General features: G+C 34.4%; 1 non-coding gene across 1 annotated transcript; it reads right to left on the reverse strand.

Moving 5' to 3' along the window:
* Positions 1-978: 978 nt before the first annotated feature.
* Positions 979-1085, reverse strand: LOC122890682. The gene has a single exon (XR_006381132.1). It is a non-coding gene; the product is annotated as a U6 spliceosomal RNA (small nuclear RNA).
* Positions 1086-20244: the final 19159 nt, after the last annotated feature.

The raw sequence follows: 20244 nt of genomic DNA on the forward strand, positions 1-20244 counted from the left end.
AGCAAAACCTCTGTGCTTTGCCTGGCTCAAGGTCTACCTTTTGGACTTTCAAGAACCTTTCTTGGGCAAAAGATGTGTTTTAGCCTTTTTTTTCCCCCACTTCTACTATGATAATCCTAACCTTATTCAAAGCAGTGTGTTTGTTCTGATTGGCAAGCTGCAGAAATGAAAAAAGTAATACAAAGATAAATATTTTAAGGCATCATTTCATTTTATGTGTATGAGCACATGCACAGGTGCCTATGTGTCTGTCTGAATGCTTATCTCATTAATAACCTGAATTTACTGTAAAATTCTAAAGGTAAAAAGAAAAGATATTAAGCAAAAAGGATATCACCATAATAGAGAAACTTTCCAGATCAATGTTCTAACTTAATTATCCTCTTAGCATTCTCCAAGCTGAAAGTCTGTCTTCCAAAACAAAGCATCAGAAATGTTCTGGCTATCATCACCTTTGATTTGTTGATTCTCTTCCTCTCACATACCCTTTCGCATTATGAATCTCTGAGTCACTTCTCAATAACTGTATATTTTAAGGTAATATTTGCAAAAAAGTATAAATTATTTTTTGATATTTCTTTTAAAAATTATAATATGAAATCATTCAGCAGATGATTGTTTCCACACATTTACCTAGAGAGCCATGTAGAAAATCATTTAACAAAATCTTGAAATAATGCCTTCAGATTATCTGGTATTTATTTAGGACTGTAGTCTTCAAAGAGGTGGGGGTACACAGATGATCTCCTGGAGTGCCAGAATTACAAGAAGGTACTAAAGGGTTCTAACATTTAATATACAGTTGATGCAGGTGCACTTACTCTGTCGGTGTGTCAGATAGTTACATGTCACAGTTGAGGGAAATTGGGAGATCCACAAAGACAGATAAAAGTCAGATAAAAGGCAGATAAAAGTCCTTCACTCTATTCTTTGTGTTCAGAGTATTGTAGCTTTTATTTTTATTTTTATTTTATTTTTTTAAATATGGAATGCTTCATGAATTTGCGTGTCATCCTTGCACAGGGGCCATGCTAATCTTCTCTGTATTGTTCTAATTTTAGTATATGTGCTGCCAAAGTGAGCACCAGAGTATTGTAGTTTATGAGAGACCCTTGAAGTGGACTTTCAGATTCAATTATTTAAAATAATGAAGTTCTATAATACTTTATATTAGATAAAAATTGGCACTACTGGGTATTTACCTCAAAGATACAGATGTAGTGAAAAGAAGGGCCATCTGTACCCCAATGTTTATAGCAGCAATGACCACAGTTGCCAAACTATGGAAAGAACCAAGATGCCCTTCAATGGACGAATGGATAAGGAAGATGTGGTCCATATACACTATGGAGTATTATGCCTCCATCAGAAAGGGTGAATACCCAACTTTTGTAGCAACATGGACGGGACTGGAAGAGATTATGCTGAGTGAAATAAGTCAAGCAGAGAGAGTCAATTATCATATGGTTTCACTTATTTGTGGAGCATAACAAATAGCATGGAGGACAAGGGGCGTTAGAGAGGAGTAGGGAATTTGGGTAAATTGGAAGGGGAGGTGAACCATGAGAGACTATGGACTCTGAAAAACAATCTGAAGGTTTTGAAGAGGCGGGGGGGTGGTGGGAAGTTGGGGGAACCAGGTGGTGGGTATTAGAGAGGGCACGGATTGCATGGAGCACTAGGTGTGGTGCAAAAACAATGAATACTGTTATGCTGAAAAGAAATTTAAAAAAAAAGTGGCAATAAAAATTTTTTCTCCTTGTTTAACCATATAGAGATTCACTGTTTATCTAAAGTCACTTGCCCCCTTCGACCTCCATTGCATAGCTTTGAGTTAATCACACTCCTCTGTGACACAAGTATCACTGGTCCAAAGATGTCCCCTATCTTATTTTATCTATTTCCCTTTTTACCTCGGTGCCTTAGCATCTATCATAAGGAGCTATTCTGAGCTATTCCAATGTTTTTAATGTAGCATACTATTTTGGGGCAAGTACTCTTATAAAATATATATTACTATTTTATATTCATGTATTTTCACTTATGTAAATATTAATATGTATATATATATATATTTCCTATCCATTTCACCCATCCCTGTGCTTTTAAGGTTTATGCATGTTTGCTTCTAATTGTATATGCAGTCTGAGGCCTCTAAGAGCTGCTACAGCATTCTAGAAGGAGCACCCACCATATTCTACTTAACCCCTCTATCAGTAAAAGACATCTAAATTACTTCTGACAATTCTGGACAATTTTGTACAGATGACTATCTGTACACATTACCTTTATCTAGAATACAAATCTAGAAGCATTATTGATGAATAGGCGTTTTCTGTATTTAACTAACTATTGCTAGATTATTCTCCAGAATGTCTGAGAGGTGGGAGTCTAAACTCCTAGCAGCAATGCATGGACTGTACCTATAACCTCATATAGCTACTGGTATTTTTAGCTTTCAAGATTTTGCTGAACTGATGGTGTAAATAAATATAATCTATAGATATGTATTTATATATTGTATCTATATATTGACATATAGGTTATATCTATAAATATGGGTTTTATATCTATAACTCGCTACTAATGAGTTTGAAGATATGTTTCATGGGCTTTTTTTACCTTTTACAATCTTCATCTAAAATTGTCTCAAACCCATTATTCTATTAAAATTAAAAATTTTTTCTTCATAGAAAGTTTATATGTTCTTTATTTAGGCAAATTCCAGGATACTTTATATTTCCCTGTTGCCTATTTCTGGAATAAATAAATGCTATTGGGTATTTTCCTATGTCAATCTTGTGCCCAGAAACCTTACTAAATTCTCTTATTTTGATTTATTTCTAATGATTCTTTGACTTTTTTGTATAGATGATCATATGTATGAACATGATACAGTTCTTTTTCTCTCCAAGACTCACATCTGTGATTTTTATTTCCATTATTTTTTGTTGTTCTTGTTTCAATACTGACCAAAACCTTGTTCCATGTTTAACTATCCAATGGTAGAGGCCATCTTTGTTTTATATGTAGCCTTAATGTTAAAGGAAATACATCTTAAGTTTTCCCACCAAGAATGATAGTTACTGATGCTTTCAGATATGAGATCTTTACAAAAGTAAGACTTTTTCCCTAGATTTTTCAATTCGTTAATAAATACATTTTAAACTTTACCAAGTTATTTTTTCTATTATATGACTTTTCTCTCTCAGTTTATTAATTAAGGTTTTTACACTGAGAGTTTTTGCTATTAGGATATTTCCCTCCATGTTTCCAACATAAATGACTCAATACGTCCTTATCCCCTTTTTTGTTCTTAGTTATAGGATCGAAATTGTGCTAACCCCATAGAATAAACTGAGCAGCTTTTGCAGTTCTGTTTCCTAAACACATATATGTAACACAGAAAATGACTATTCCTTAAAAGCTGGAGAATTGTTACATGTAAAACAATCTGAATTTTGGGAAGTTGTGGGAGGCTATGACTGTAATTACCACTTTAATTTCACTTTAAGTTTTTGATTCCTTCTTGCACCTTTTGGGAATTTTATATTTTCCCCCATAATGCATTTCCTTTAAATAAGTTTTCAAATTTATTAACGAGTTCTTGTTCATAATGCTTTTTATTATTCACTTTTTTCTCATTTCTTTGAGGTAATTCTTATTTCCTAAAGATATTTGTGTTTATAAAGCTAAAATTTTTCTTCTAAGTAGCAGTTAGCTGTCATATACATTTTGCCTTTCAGTTTTAACTATTTCACAATTTTCCATATTATTTCTCTTTTGCTCTAAAGGATGTATGATTTTTGTTTTTATAAATGTTAAATTTTGTTAGCTATCTTTTTGTTATTACATTCTAATTTTATTGTATTTGGACCAAAGAACATGGTCTGCATACTCTTTATGTTTTAGAATATTCAAAATTCCTTTGAGCAATAAAAAAGGTCAATCTTTATAACTTATCCATGTATGATAAAAATGTGTATTCTTTCTTTGTTAAGTTTAAAGGTGTATAAATATCTAATAGTTTGAACTTACACATTTTATTTTCATATCTGCTATTTTTCCTTTTGTTCTTTTTTTAAAAAAGATTTTATTTTATTTATTTGACAGAGAGACAAAGCAACAGAGGGAATACAAGCAGGCAAGCAGGGGGAGGGGGAGAAGGAGAAGCAGGCTTCCCACTAATCAGGGAGCCCAATGTGGGGCTCAATCCTAGGACCCTGGGATCATGACCTAACCTAAAGGCAGAGGCTTAATGACTGAACCACCCAGGTGCCCCATCTTTTTGTTCTTTTTTTTAATTAATTAGTTAATTAATTTATATATTTATTTTGTGGTTGTTCTGCTTGATTTTCTTAGTTCCTGAAAAATTATGTTAAAAAAATCTCTAACTACAATAGCTAATATATCTATTTCTCCATGCATCTCTATTATGTATGTTATGTATTTTGAAGTTGTATTATGGAATATGTCATCATGAAGAACCATTTAATCTTCCCCCATTATTGTTTCTTTTACCATGTAAAGATCACATTTGTCTCTTTTGATAATTTCCTCTCTTAAATTCTGTTCTATGAGTATTTAAAAATGAATTATACATGTCCCTCTAAAGACATGCTCCCAAGTTTCTGACCTCAGTTGTAAAGTCTTTTGAATAAAGATTCCAATTCAACAGTGAATAAAACAATGATTACTTTTTTTTTCAATTTATTTATTTTCAGAAAAACATTATTCATTATTTTTTCACCACACCCAGTGCTCCATGCAAGCTGTGCCCTCTATAATACTCACCACCTGGTACCCCAACCTCCCACTCCCCCACCACTTCAAACCCCTCAGATTGTTTTTCAGAGTCCATAGTCTCTCATGGTTCACCTCCCCTTCCAATTTTTAAAACAAATGTGTCTAGGGGCACCTGGGTGGCTCAGCGGGTTAAAGCCTCTGCCTTCGACTCAGGTCATGATCCCAGGGTCCTGGGATCGAGCCCTGCATCGGGCCTTCTGCTCAGCAGGGAGCCTGCTTCCCCCTCTCTCTCTGCCTGTTTCTCTGCCTACTTGTGATCTCTGTCTGTCAAATAAATAAAAATAAAATCTTTAAAAAAAAATGTGTGTAACATGAAGAGAAAAATTTAAAATGGATACTTATAAATCTTTTTTGTTGTTTCTTAATTTTTTTTATTATTAACATATAATGTATTATTTGTTTCAGGGGAACAGGTCTGAGCTTCATCAGTCTTAGACAATACACAGTGCTCACCATAACATGTATCCTCCCCAGTGTCGAAAACCCAGCCACCCCAACCCTCCTACCCCTCTCCATCCAGCAACCCTCGTTTTTTTTCCTGAGATTAAGAGACTCTTATGGTTTGTCTCCTTCTCTGATTTCATCTTGCTTCATTTTTTCCCCTCTCTTCTTTGAACCTCCGGTTTGTTTCTTAAATTCCACCTATGAGTGAGATCATATGCAAATTGTCCTTCTATGATTGACTTATTTTGCTTAGCATAATACTCTCTAGCTCCAACCATGTTGTTGCAAATGGCAAGATTTCAATTTTTGATGGCCATCTTCTTTATCCACTAATCTGTTGATGGACATCTGGGCTCTTTCCATAGTCTGGCTACTGTGGACATTGCTGCTATAAACATTAGGGTGCAAATGCTCCTTCAGATCACCACATTTGTAATTTTGGGTAAATATCCAGTAGTCCAATTGCTGGGTCATAGGGTAGCTCTATTTTTGACTTTCTGAAGAACCTCCATACTGTTTTCCAGAGTGGCTGCACACCAGCTTGCATTCCCACCAACAGTGTAAGAGAGTCCTTCTTTCTTTGCATTCTCGCCAACATCTGTCATTTCCTGACTTGTTAATTCTAGCCATTCTGACTGGAGTGAGGGAGTATCTCATTGTGCTTTTGATTTGTTTCAGATTTTAGTTGCCAATAATAACTTAGATGAAAAAATATATTCCCCAGAATAGCCCTTGTGACTTATTTTCAGGCCTTCACTCACCTTTTCTCAGACTGATTTTCCCACTTTTGAAGGAGAAGGGGCATGCATGCCTAAGCCTCTCTCTATTCTTCGTGTATGTCCTTTGGTCATGCAGCAATTGCTTACGGCATACAAGTTTAGAAAGAAGACTTGAAGTTCCAGGAGTTAGTTCAACTCAGAAAGATGTAGGAGAAAAAGCTGATTGGATTGCTTAACTCAACTACAATTTAAACTTAGATTTATTAGTAGTAAAATTGACATTTTAATCTTATCAGTATGGATTTTACATTTATATCATAAGTCGTTCCACACTTGGTGAGTTAAAAAGAGTATTGTAATTATTTCTTAGGCTCCTTAAATCCTCAAAATTCCCATTACGGAAATAAAGAAACATGTATTATGATTGTTAGATTCCCAATGCGATTGCTCAATTAACTGGCTATAAAGACTTAATGATGGCCACAAAAATGGTAGTGAGAGTACATGGTTGATATTTGGCCTTTGGTTTTTGAAGTTCATTAAATGCTTCAAAACATCTGGAATCCAGGGGAAAGACAATGAGACAATAGAAGTCTGAAAAAGTAAATAAAGATACCAGATGACTATTTTTACCTTCTTATTTATGGATTTATTTTATTGCATTCTATCATCATGCTGCCTTAATGTCTCTGCTAGTAATGGAACTAGTCAATTAGTTCATTTTGTCAGTTTATGAATTCTGACATATGCTGGCCCTTGGCATTGCTCTAGATTTGTGGAGAGCTAAAATTTGTCATAGGTAAATTTTCCGTCCTTGTGGTAGGTTAAAAATGGCCAAAGATCTTTTGACACTCCTCCCATGAAGTGGTGGGGTCTTTGTTCCTCACTATAAATTTAGAAATTTTTGATAACAGATGTGTCTCCCAGAACATTCTTTCTTAGAACCCTGAGTCACCAATATTAGCAGTCTGACACTCCCATGCTATAAGGAATTCCATGCTATAAGGAATTCCGAGCTAGCCACATGGAGAGGCCGTTGGAGAAGAAAGGAGGAAACCTGGGGACAGATAAAAACAATGTGGCACCATAGAGCCATCTCTATTATCTTCAACTGTTAGAGTTACCCGATTTGAGGCCCCAGACATCCTGGAAAGAGACCCATCATCCTCGCTGTTCTCTGCCTAAATTCTTCACCTTCAAAATCATGAACATAATAAAATAGTTGTTGTTTTATGCTACTCTTTCTAAGAATTTTGTTTCATAGTAATAGACAATAGATATCAGAACATTCGTTGAGTCAGAATCTCTGTATACATATGTACATATATTTGTATATATACACATATACATACATATGTATGTATATAATGTGTGTATATATCTTAAAGGAAATTTCTAAATAAACTTCAATTATCCACTCAATTTTAAAGTTATAATTTATATCATGCATGTACATACTGTTGTAATTTTCAAAGATATTATATTGTCATTGAATTTCCTAGTATTCCCATTTGATAAATATCTGAATTCAAACTTGTATGCCAACTAAAATTAAAGAAAAAGTCAGGCTTCCCAATTCTCCATATGATGGCCTTTCTATCAAACTTCATTGCTTTATTCTTCTTCCATGTTTTATAAATGTCATACATTTTTAGAAGGGGCCAGTTTAAAAGACACTGATCCAGACACTGGATCTGTCTGAAGTCCAGACACTGATTCTGTCTGAAAGTGTTAACCATTTTTGGTCGCCCCTTCTTATTAAAAAAACTATCACCATAAACAATAATGGATTTTACCAGAAAAATTTTTGGAAAAATTAATTTTAATTACATGAGCAATTTACAACTCATTACAACAAAGGATAGTGTTCTGTAAAGCATTTATATGAATGTACATATTATTTCTAATGCTGAAAGTCTTTACTTGGAAAAAAAAGAAAAGCTACAACATGATTTTAATAGCAATATCCCAGAAATTTGTGCATCCTTTAACATATCTGTGACAAAAAGAGGAAAAAAACTAAGTTACTAAGAAAACATACCTAAGTAGAAAATGAGCCAAATGTCTTAATTATGCAGACATTCTCTTCATTTAAAGGTGGAATTATAGAAGCAGGGACTCATGTCCAACAACAACAACAACAAGAAGTACATTTGAAGGATTTAATTCTCATCAAGAAGTGACTTTAATTCCAACTGGGCGAGGACTCTCTTTTCTAAATCAGACGTGGTGCTAATGAGTAACTCTTCCTCCTGCTGCTTGGTTCTGAGTTTCAAAAGATTACCAGGTGTCTTTTTTTTTTTTTTTAATATTTTATTTATTTATTTGACAGAGACAGATCACAAGTAGGCAGAGAGGCAGGGAGAGCCCGATGCGGGACTCCATCCCAGGACCCTGAGATCATGACCTGAGCCGAAGGCAGCAGCTTAACCCACTGAGCCACCTAGGCGCCCTTTTACCAGTGTATGGAAAACAAAGAATTTTTGCCTCAACTAAACGGTACTTTTCCAATCTATTTGTATGAGGGATTTAAACATTGAAGTTGCAGGCACACTTTAATAGGTATAACTGGATTTCCAGTTTTAATTAAAAAAAAATGCACCTTTTCAGCTGTCCTCTGAACAGTGACTCATGGGGTTTTGATCTGTTAGACTATAAGAATGTAAAGTGTCTGGGCTAGCCATTTCTAACTTACTATGTTGTTGCTTTAAGTCGTCCTGCAAACAGACTGTCCATCTATCCTCTTGAGACAGGGATTGCATCCCTCTGTGATTACTCTGAATGGCCACTGAAGGTCACTCTTACTCCATTTTCTTAGTCCAGTTTTGAAACCTGAGTCCAGGTATTACAATCTGTGAAAAACCCATTTTTGCACTAGAAATGGATGCATTTGGGATAGGATTTGGGGAGAGCCAAGAAGTACTGGTTAGCACAACCATTCAGTTCAGGAAGGAAAAGAACCTACCTGTGTTAAGTCAGAGGTTTGAAACAGATGGTTCGTGTTACCCACATTAACACATTTCTAAGGAAGTTATCAAAATTCATAAAAAGTTAATTTTAAAGTAAACACTGAGCAGATGTGAAATTCAAGACCAAATTCTGACCGAGAATGAAAATATCTGATTTAAAGGAGAAATCATTAATTTTTAGGAAGCACATTTAAGACCTCAAATGCTTATTGAGTTAATAAATTATAACTGATCTGATTTGAAGAAAGGGGAAGGGAAAGTTAGAAATAACACTTGCCAAAAATTCAGCAGGCTAAATCATCTATAAAAATAGAGGCATTACATAGAAGAAGGGTCATTTCCTTTTTGCATGTAAGTGTTTGGGATATTCAGGAAATGCCTGTATTTAAGAGTATTGGATTTCTTATGTTTGTGAAAGCTCGACACAATTTACAGGAGACTCATTTCAAATAGCCAGTATAGATACCTCGTCTCACTAGGAGGAAGGGTGACATACATTAAAACAATTAAAGAGTTCTTTAACTTCAAAAACGACAAAAACAGTTTTTTTAATAGTAAAATTTCAAGTATTAAGATTGTGGAAAATCAAATGCATCATGTTTTTCTGGAATTGTAAGTACTCAGTGATATTTGGCAATATCTGGTAAAAAAGAATGTTTATTCTTCTAAACCTAACAAATTACTTCTTGGATTTACCTAGAAACACTCATATGTCCAAGGAATTATGTATAAAAAGCCACAGTGATAAAAGTAACATGACCTAAAAGGTTGTTGTTTAGAGACTAGTTAGATAGTTCTGTACTACAGAATATCATTCATTAGTTTAAAAAAATCCTTGAGGAGCTATAATGGCAAGTTTTTAAAGATGTCTGAGTGATGAATAACATAATTGCCATTAGATAACTAGAGTTGAATAGTATTTTTAAAATCTCAAAATTAAAATGCTAGTTTGAACCATATGAAATTGTCAATATTCAGCTATTTTTAATTGAAAAAAAAAGGCAATTTCATATGGTTCAACCTGTATATAGAAATAAGAAAGTAAAATAATTTTTTTCCATGAGTACCCAGTTAGAAATGTTGATATGAGGGAAACTTTAGGCAGGTAATTTTTTTTTTTTTCAAATAAAGTGTACTTATGTATTGTGAAAATAAAAATTATTATGCAACTTTCCTCCCTCAAATTTTAATATTTTAAATCCTCATTTACATTTATATGTATATAATATATGTTATATCATATATGTGTGTGTGTATGTGTGTTTATATATCATGCCAAGCAAAATATTAGGTAGATGTCAGCTAAAGTCAATCTGTCCTTCAATATAATATGTTAATAAAAGTAGCTGTAGGTACTACTCTTAGTTCTGCAGAAAAGCCAATCCTCTCTCTAAGATGTATCATGCAAATTTATAAGCCTGACTTTGCATGGGAATCTCTCACTCAGATTTTAGGATACATGGTATAAGTCCTTCTATATATCATATACCAATAATATGTCAACAAATTTTGAACAGAAAAAGCAATAGACTTGGCAATTTCCTTTTTTACTCACACAACAGTCCCCACAATAACAGACCTTTATAGATGTTTCTGGTAATTTAGGAAGTTAGAGGAGTTGACATCACAGCAGATAATTATGTTTAAAGAATGTATTATACATCTCTTCTCTTAAAAGTTTCCTTTTTTACTTCTGCCCCCACAGGCTCTGACTTACCCACTTATTTTTCACCCCTCCTTCCAACCATCCTTTTGAGTTGTTACTAGAGAGCCCAATTACCCATCATTCTATCAGAGCAGTTCAATTCTTGCCAAGATCTTATTTCAAACTCAGCCTGACATTTACTTTTGCTTATCCCAACCTTCCGGGATTCTCTGATGAACAATGCCATCTTATCCTTTAATATTATCTACTCTTTCTAAAATATAACTGTGAATTAAGTCGCAGTTTACCTTATCATATTTAACTGGTATATAGATTAAATAAAATCTAGCCTCAATCTTCATCAGTCTCAGAATCTGGGGAAAAAAGATGAGTCTATAAAAAAAAGTTTAGAGGTTAGATAAATTTAGGTAACTCTGAACCAAAATTAGTTAAATGGCTTTTTCTTAACTGTACTTCTGAGAAGGTTGAGAACATTTATTATGTATAGGAATTCTTCAACAGATGGATCTACTCTATATTATTTCAAGCCTCTTTGAAGACAAAACTCAGAGAGTTCTATAAAACCTACAATCGAAAACTGGAAAACACCCAGTTATAGTACAAGGGAAAATATATATATATTAAACCACGAATATAACACAATGAAGGAAAAAAAAATCAGAAATTGCTACAAGGGGTAGAAATCAGAAAAAAGTTTCAAAAAAATAACACTTTAATGTAAAGTAATTTTCTGAGATCTCCCTTGTTCCAATTAATTCTACAAATTGTTGTCAGAATAATCTTCCTAAAACACAGTTTTAATCATGTTACTTCTGAGTTCAGCACCTATTTCTTACCCTATATTGGACATCACACTTAAGGCTCCTCTCATTTTTTTAAAGATATATATATTTTTAAAGATTTTATTTATTTATTTGAGATAGAGAGAGAGAGATTGAGAGAGAGAGAGACAGACAACATATAAGTGAGGGGAGGGGTAGAGGGAGAGGGAGAGAGAGAATCCCAGACTACACACCCAGGGCAGAGCCCTACTTGAAGCACAGTCTCATAATCCTGAGATCATGACCTGAGCTGAAACCAAGAGTCAGATGCTTAAGAAACAAAGCCACCCCAGCACCCCAGGTTTCCTCTCATTCTTGTCTTGCTACTTGCTACTACAGTTTCATTTTCCTTCTCCCTCTTATACAGTCCATGAGCTCTACAAACTAAAACTAGTCAGTTCCTTGCGTATTATAAGTGTTCAACAAGGTAATCTTTTCAATGAGCCTAAAAAATCACTCTCAGTGGTAACAAATTTATACTGAGCTTGATATTTTTTAAAAGCTTTAACAAATCATATCTTATTTATTGAAAATGATCATGCAAAATAGGCAAGGCATTATTACTAACTGTGTGACTGGAATATTCAATATAATTTTGTCTCACTCTGATCCATAACTTTTATTCAGTGGAGAATAATGCTCCTCTATTCCGGAGTGAAAATTTCAGTTAGTCACAAGGCTTTTCTGTTGATTTTAATAAGATCCCTTATGGCCACAAAGGACAACTACAGTTTAGTACATAGTATCACTCAAAATTTAACCTAGCATTTAATTTCTTTTGCAGCTGAAATCAGCCTTCGGCTAGAAGCCAACAAAGAAGAGACCACAAGCCTTCTGCTTCGAAATGCTCACCTGTCCCCTCTGTTACTCCACCGGGCTCTTTCACTTCTATCTAAAGTGGTCGGGAGGAAGAGAAGAAGGTGAGGGTAGTGGGACACTTCTCATTTCACACTGAAGACTTCATATTATCTAGGCTTGCAAAATATTAAAAAGGATTCTCTCTCTTCCCCAGACTCTTATTCTGGATCTAGCAAGATCCTGGAAGATGCAACTATTTCCTCTGACTGGCCTACTGTGACTCTTTTCTCATCCCTGGGTTTCTAGAAGTAACCAGACAGTCTCTTTCTCCTGAGATTTCTTCCTTCCTCCAGCCCTGTTAAGCAGGACCCCAAATTACCTTTCAGTCTTGCATGGCCCACTTCTAGATAGAGGAGACATTTTGGAATTGCTTGCCCAGTGAAACTGAATCAACTCTGGGCATGTAGGTTTCCCCTACACCTAGGCTCCCCCCACCACACAAGCAGTTTGTCAGCCTTTCAATTGTTGTCAAGATTTCCTGGACAAAAGATGGATCCAGTTCAGATTTCTTCCTGTCTCACTTCTGAGCTCTCTTTTTCTCCACCCTCTGGGCTTTCTTCTATTTTCTAGTAGGTAAAGAGAGTCAGCAGTCAGGTTCTTGGTTATTTCATATGAAAATTTTCATATGCAGATTTATCTCACATATTGACAGGTAATATATGGGACCTCAGTGGAAATTTAAAAAGGAAGGGCCATAATCTCACCTGCCCTCCCACCCAGGCTGATACATGAAAACCAACCAACCAAACAGACAAACCAAAGTTGGTGTTCTAGACCTTACCAAGTATGTCACGGGTTATTTTTTTTTTATTTTTTTATTTTTTAGGAAAAAAAATGGCTGCTGTTATCCTGATACCCAGGAGAGAGGGAGTGCTGCTGCCTGGGAGGAATTAACAGGGCAAATTATACGGTGGCCCTGAGGGCACAGGGACCAGTCCATCCCTGGGTTTTGGCACTGTGTAGGCCCTGACAATGACTAAGATCAGACCACCCAACATTCAGACGGGTAAAAAAGCTTACAGCACCTTTAATTTGATTTAGAGAAGTAAACGAAGGTGACGTTTGTTTACTCAAGTGTTTTGGTGTCAAATTTATAATGGCTCCACAGAGATAAACCCAGGCCTCCTGCCTCCTTCTCCTATATTTTTCCCAGCACAGCATGGTTCAACACCCAAATAAAAAGGCATATACATCCTGTGTGGCACTTTATAGAAATGGATATAGTGTGGGTTATTTTTAATCTATGGTGTAAGCATTTTACCTCTTTTGCAATTAAACAGGAAATGTGATGAAAACTCATTAAGTTAAAAAAAAAGTTATATTTATGTTTTTAAATCAATTAAGACTTTCCAAAAGTGAGAATCATGACCTAAACAAGTGGACATATGACTTATTGCTGTGCATGCTAAGAGTATTTGCTGGCTTATTTGCTAAGGAACATTACAGAACCTCTACACTGGATAGGAATAAGATATGTTAAAGCAGAAATTAACTTGTAAGGAGAATATAGTCACCTTCCTATTATGTTTACTCCAATAGCACCCATTAAAACAGTGTTGCTATTAGTTTCAAGTGGAAAATATTGATGCATATCCCAATATTTACATATCAGAACTTGGTTCCTAGAATGTCCATTGTTGACGTTTCTATTCAGTATTCACCACGTATGGGATGCAGTTCAAAAAAATTTCTCATGTAAGTATAATGTCTGTCCCCAAAAGGAAATCAGTCTGCTGAAAATTAGAGCTCTTTTCCCAAATGACATTTATTTAATGAAACACTCTAATTCCTCACAATTTTCTCTGAAAGGAAATAGCCAACAACAAAACAACAAAAATGGCAGAAGATTCACCAGAATCCAGAACACAAGTAATCTGTACTTCTACCTATAATTTAGAATTTTAGTTGCCTTCTCTATGCAGTTCAACTTAATAGAGACTATTGTTTCAAACTTTCCCTTACACAGAGGTTTTGTTTCAAAAGGTAAAAAAGGACTTTTCTGAATAGGTGTTATCACAACTAAATATTTTCAAAATATTTAATCCAATATTTAAATAAATAAATGTTCCCATTTCATAATCATTGGTACCTAAAACATCCATGTCAAGTTGAATATTTATAAGATTACCACAACTTCCAATCTTTGCTTTTTACTAGTGATTTTCTCTACCCAGTCTTGCATATCCTTTCCCCATACCAAAATAATTCTATAATCCTGAGTGAAAGTTGTCATTTATTAATGATATTCTTTCTTAATGACATTAATGATGTCATTTTCTTAAGGACATTGCTTATTTCTTAGAATTTTTATTATTTCTATCCTTACCAATCAAGTTAACATTGCAAATATGATGTAATGAAGTATTTGAGTCAATCAGAAATATAACAAAATGGAATGTGTGTTGGTAAAAATGGCTGTTTTCCAGTAAGAACTGCCATGAAATTTATCTTCATAAAATCCTCACTGACTATAAAAAAAACTATGAGTGTTAGCAGAAACAAACTGTAGAATCTCTAAGAGGCCTCATATGAAAGTCCTCTGTTTTTTTAACAAAACAACTCTGTAGTAAGTGGGTAGGAAAACATAAGATGTTATAAAAAATGTGCTTCAATTGCATATTTATAGAGAAAAAGTACCTTGACATTTACTTCATGTCACAGACAAAAGTCATATTGCAAGGTGTATAAAAGATGTAAATGTGAAAAGGAAAACTTGGTTTTTAGAGTGGTGCTGTCCCATATAATAGCTATGAGCTACTGATTCTTAAAAAACAATTTGCAAAATCAATTCATTAGTCACACTAGTCACATTTTAGGTGCTCAGCATAATAAGTATATGTGGCTAGTAACTACTATATTGCAAGGTGCAGAAATAGGACATTTTAATCATCACAGAAAGTTCTATCAGACAGTGCTGTTTTAGAGAAAAACACAGGATAACATCTTAGTGAACTTGTAAGTCACCTTGTAGGCAACAATCGGTTTCATAGGATACTAAGTGTTAACTATAAAGAAAAAATTATATACAAATAGCAAATTAAAATAGACATTTCATTTCTGTTAATATTCTTTCATAAAACTGTAAAAGTGAAAAGAATTTTAGGGCTGTTTAACTGTAAAACTATCATTATATAAATGGACATCTTTAATTTAATTTGACATGTGAGACATTTTACATAAATTAATTTGCTGTTAGATTTAAGAGGAGACAGTTATAGATTCAGGTCCAGTTCTATTTCAATATTTTTTCATAACTTTTTAAAAATTGAAGTATAATTAATAGTGTTATATTAATTTCAGGTGTACAATATAATGATTCAACAATTCTTTATATTGCTCACTGCCCATCAAGATAAGTGTACTCTCAATGCCTTTCACCTATTGCATCTATTCCCCACCTACCTCCTCTCTAGAAACCACCAGTTTGTTCCCTGTATTTAAGAGTCAGGCTTTTTCTGTTTGTCTCTTCTTTTTTTTCTTTGTTTGTTCATTTGATTTGTTTCTTAAATTCCACATATGAGTAAAATCATACAGTCTTTGTCTTTTTCTGATTTATTTCACATAGTATTATACCCTCTAGATGCATCCATGTTGTTGCAAATGGCAAAATCTCATTCTTTTTTATGGCTGAGTAATATTCCACTATATAGAATTTTATATGCATGCACACACACACACACACACACACACACATCCTCTTTATTCATTCCTCTTTTGATGGATGCCTGGGTTGTTTCCATATTTTGGTTATTGTAAATAATGTTGCAATAAACATCAACATTTCTTTTTTTTTAATTTTTTTTCCAATTTATTTATTTCCAGAAAAACAGTATTCATTATTTTTTCACCACACCCAGTGCTCCATGCAAGCTGTGCCCTCTATAATACCCACCACCTGGTACCTCAACCTCCCACCCCCCCGCCACTTCAAACCCCTCAGATTGTTTTTCAGAGTCCATAGTCTCTCATGGTTCACCTCCCCTTCCAATTTACCCAAAAGCACATACCCTCCCCAATGTCCATAACCCTACCCCCCTTCTCCCAACCCCCCTCTCCCCAGCAACCCACAGTTTGTTTTGTGAGATTAAGAGTCACTTATGGTTTGTCTCCCTCCCTATCCCATCTTGTTTCATGGATTCTCAATATTTCTTGATATGAATTTCACTGGTACTACTATAGAGAATGAGTACTCCATAATTATATTATTCAATAAATTAATAAACTCAAGCATTTGTCTACTAGTTTAGGATAATCATTATCTAGGCCCTGGCCAGATCCTTCCCAAGTTTATACCATCTTATTAAGTAGCACTACATTCATTTCATTGGTTGCTAAATTAAAAATTTAGTAGCTAACTGTGATTTTTTTTTTTCCTTTACACACACATTTAATTCATTTCTGGTTATCCTTAAGGGCATTGCTCACATTCACTACCATGTTTATATATCAATAGGAAATTTTCTGAAGTAACAATCCAGACTGAAGGATTCATTGGTTCAGCAGAATTTGTTTTTCCCTCAGGCCCTTTACTGATAGTCCTATAATGAAAAACAAGAGAAGATGGTAAGAAGCCAAGGTCTCAAACATTTCAAACAGCATTTCAAAGTTCAATTTGTGCCATATTGTTCTTACCATGCTTAATCTTTTACCACTCACTTGGAAGTGAATTTATTTTGTTCAAAGAGGTTGCTCAGATGTCTGCTCTGCTTGGTTTTCAGCAATATAGAGAGGCTGAGATGAATAAAACTCATGGGAGAGCACATCAGAGAAAGGACTCAAAGCAGTAGTCTGCGGAAGCTCTTCACCCTGGGACAAGATGAGAGGAGAGAGAGCCAAGCTGAACAAGAATCACACATCACTTTGTGATGGAACCTCAGAAAGATGTGTTCCGGGGTGGTTGCAGCATCATGCAGAGTCTGGCACAACTTCTGAGGAGATTTCATCAGGATATCACTGCTGCTGGTTTTGAATGCCATTAAAGATCTGAGGTCACTCTTTGGCATCAGAACAAAATACTTTGACTCTTTGGTTTTTGCCATTGTCTTTTCTCAGCAGTAGAATGGAATAATTTACTCTTTATCTGATTATCTAATATCAATCATAATAGTACTTGTATCCAATAGTACTAGTAGCCAATATATAGCCAATAGCACTAGTAGCCCATATCAACTATTAACCAATAAGCAACTAGTAGTTGATTACTATATGCCAGGGACTGTTCAGTGTGCTTCATGTGCACTCAACACCACCTTCTCCTAACAATGCCAGGAAGCAGGTACTATAATATATCTCATTTTATGGATATAAAGACAGAAGCATAAGGGGAGTTAAGTAATTTTTCCTAAATGACACAATCAGTGAGTGAAGGACAGAATGTCATTTAGACTTCACAATCTGTGATCTTAACCATTATAGGGGTTTAAACGGAAGGGCCTTGAGAGGCCAGGAAAGTAATGATAGGAGTTGACTTGGACTGGCAAAGTCTGAAGTCTTAGGTAGAGTATTATGGGAATCTCTGGCAAATTGGCAAGGTTTGGGCCAACTCACCAACAAATCATACCAGTAGCTATATTTATTAAAGTGAAAATAATGTCAAGAGCTTAACTTCATCTAAGTTGCTTAGCTACAGATACAGATACAAACCTCTCTTTTCCATGTTCCCTAAAAAGTTATTATCCCTCCTTACTTCTGCTCTTAATGAAGTTCTAAATATTTTGGAGGCTCAGCTGCACGGTTTTTGCAAGCTCTAGAGATCCTGGATTTAGTGTGAACTATATTCTAGCTCCTTTGTATGTGCTATATTCTCTCTTGTAAGCTTTGAGAATTTTCTTTTTTTCTTTGATAATCTTAAATTTCACTATACTGTATCCAGACATAGGTTTTCTTCCTCATCTTTCCTCTATGACATATCATAGACCCTTTCAATCTGAGGTTTTTACCCTTTTATTAATTCTGAGAAATGTTCCTCTATTATTTCTTCAAATATTTCCTCCTCTTGATTTTTGTCTTTCTTTCCAAAAATACTATTTACGATGTTTCATTTATGGTCTTCTCCCACATATCACTTAACTCTTTTTTAAGTTTTCTATTTATTTATCCTTTTCTGATTTCTTCCAGAATGTTCTTAAACTAAACTTCCAATTCTGTACTTTATGGATTATTTATACCAACTATTGCATTATTTATTTAATCTATTATACCTTTCACACATATTTCTCCTTGGTTCTTCTTATAGTCTCTTAACAATGTTTCATATTTTAAATAACTTTAGTTATTTTTTCTAGTTATGATGCTGAATTATATTATTTGGTCATTTATTCTACTTTCTCTGTTTCCACTGGAATATGAATCCTAATTTATCTATAGTTTTGAAATATTTGTGCTCTGAAAATCTTCTTCTCCCTCTCTCCCTCTCTCTGTGTGCCTGTGAGATCATATCCCCTGGGGTTATTGGATAATCTATCTGGAAATACATAAGGGAGAAAGGAGGTGGGTCTTGCCGTCCCTGCTAACTCAGCATTTTGGCAGAAATTGGAACTGAAACCTCTCTTCTACTTTTTTCTATTTTATTTTCCAGATATGATAGAGAACATATGCCCTGACCACAAAGCAATAAATTTAGAAGTTAATAATAAAAAATATAAATAAAATTAACTTATACTCGGAAATTTTTTAAAAATTGCTGAATAATTCAGAAGTTAGAAAGAAATCGAAGGGGCGCCTGCGTGACTCAGTGGGTTAAAGCCTCTGCCTTCAGCTCAGGTCATGATCCCAGGGTCCTGGGATCAAGCCCAGCATCAGGCTCTCTGCTCAGCAGGGAGCCTGCTTCCTCCTCTTTCTCTGCCTGCCTCTCTTCCTACTTGTGATCTCTGTCAAATAAATAAATAAAATCTTAAAAAGAAAAAAAGAAAGAAATCAAAAAGGAAGATTTAAAAGAGCTAGAACTACATGATAATAAACACTACATATCAAAAAGCATAAGGCAGCATAAGCCATGATTTAAAGAAATATTATTATTTTAAATGTACATATTAAAAAATAAGGAAGGCTGTAAATGAATGAGATAAGGTTCTAACTTTTCAATTCAGAAACTATGCAAAATACAGTAAAAAGAAAAACAGCATAAATTGTAAAATTGAAAATAAAGATATAGCAGAGTATCAAAAATATAGTCAAGTAGGGGTGATGTGAGCAAGATGGCAGAGTAAGAATCCCCAGACTTTCCTTCTTCCCACAGAGAAAAAAATTTAATAGAAAAAAAAAAAAATAGACCGATTCCTCAACAGATATAGGATATCAGTTTTGAAAATTTATCTAAGGTGGACAAATACTTTGAAAACTGTAACTTACCACATCAGATTCAAGAAGAAATTAAAAGCTTAAGAAGTCTTGGAAATACTAAAGAATAAAAGTAATAGTTAAACAAAAATATCCTCCAAATAAAGCTTAAGGCACAAGTAGTCTCATTGGCTATTTTATTAAACTTCCAAAAAGTGGATAATCACTAACTTGGAAAATTCTAAGACTATACTCCTAGAATAAAAGCACCTTGCATAGCCAGATAACTAGTAAAACCAAAAGTGGCTTTAATCATATTTAGTTGATCCATATCCAATCAACCTGTGTCAGAAAGTCAACCAATAAGCAACTGCCTTACACTTTGAAATTCAGTCAATTGGCAACAAACTCACTGTAAGTCACGCTTTTAAAACTCACATTAATCTACTTCTACCTGTGTGATCAACAACAACAAAAATTACACATAGGTAGCCAATAGAAAACATATTTCAAAGATTAATAGCAATCTATTCCTGTCTCTGTAACCAATATAAACCTCTCTTTAAAAATAATGACTCACTTCTGCTCCTATGCCCAACACAACACAAAACACACTCTTTGCCAAAATTTTACATATGTAGCAGTTTACTTTTTTTCAGCAAGACTCCCATAGCCCTTCAGTT

This window comes from Neovison vison, chromosome 11 (genome assembly GCF_020171115.1).
Source record: "Neovison vison isolate M4711 chromosome 11, ASM_NN_V1, whole genome shotgun sequence".
Classification (NCBI taxonomy): domain Eukaryota; kingdom Metazoa; phylum Chordata; class Mammalia; order Carnivora; family Mustelidae; genus Neogale; species Neogale vison.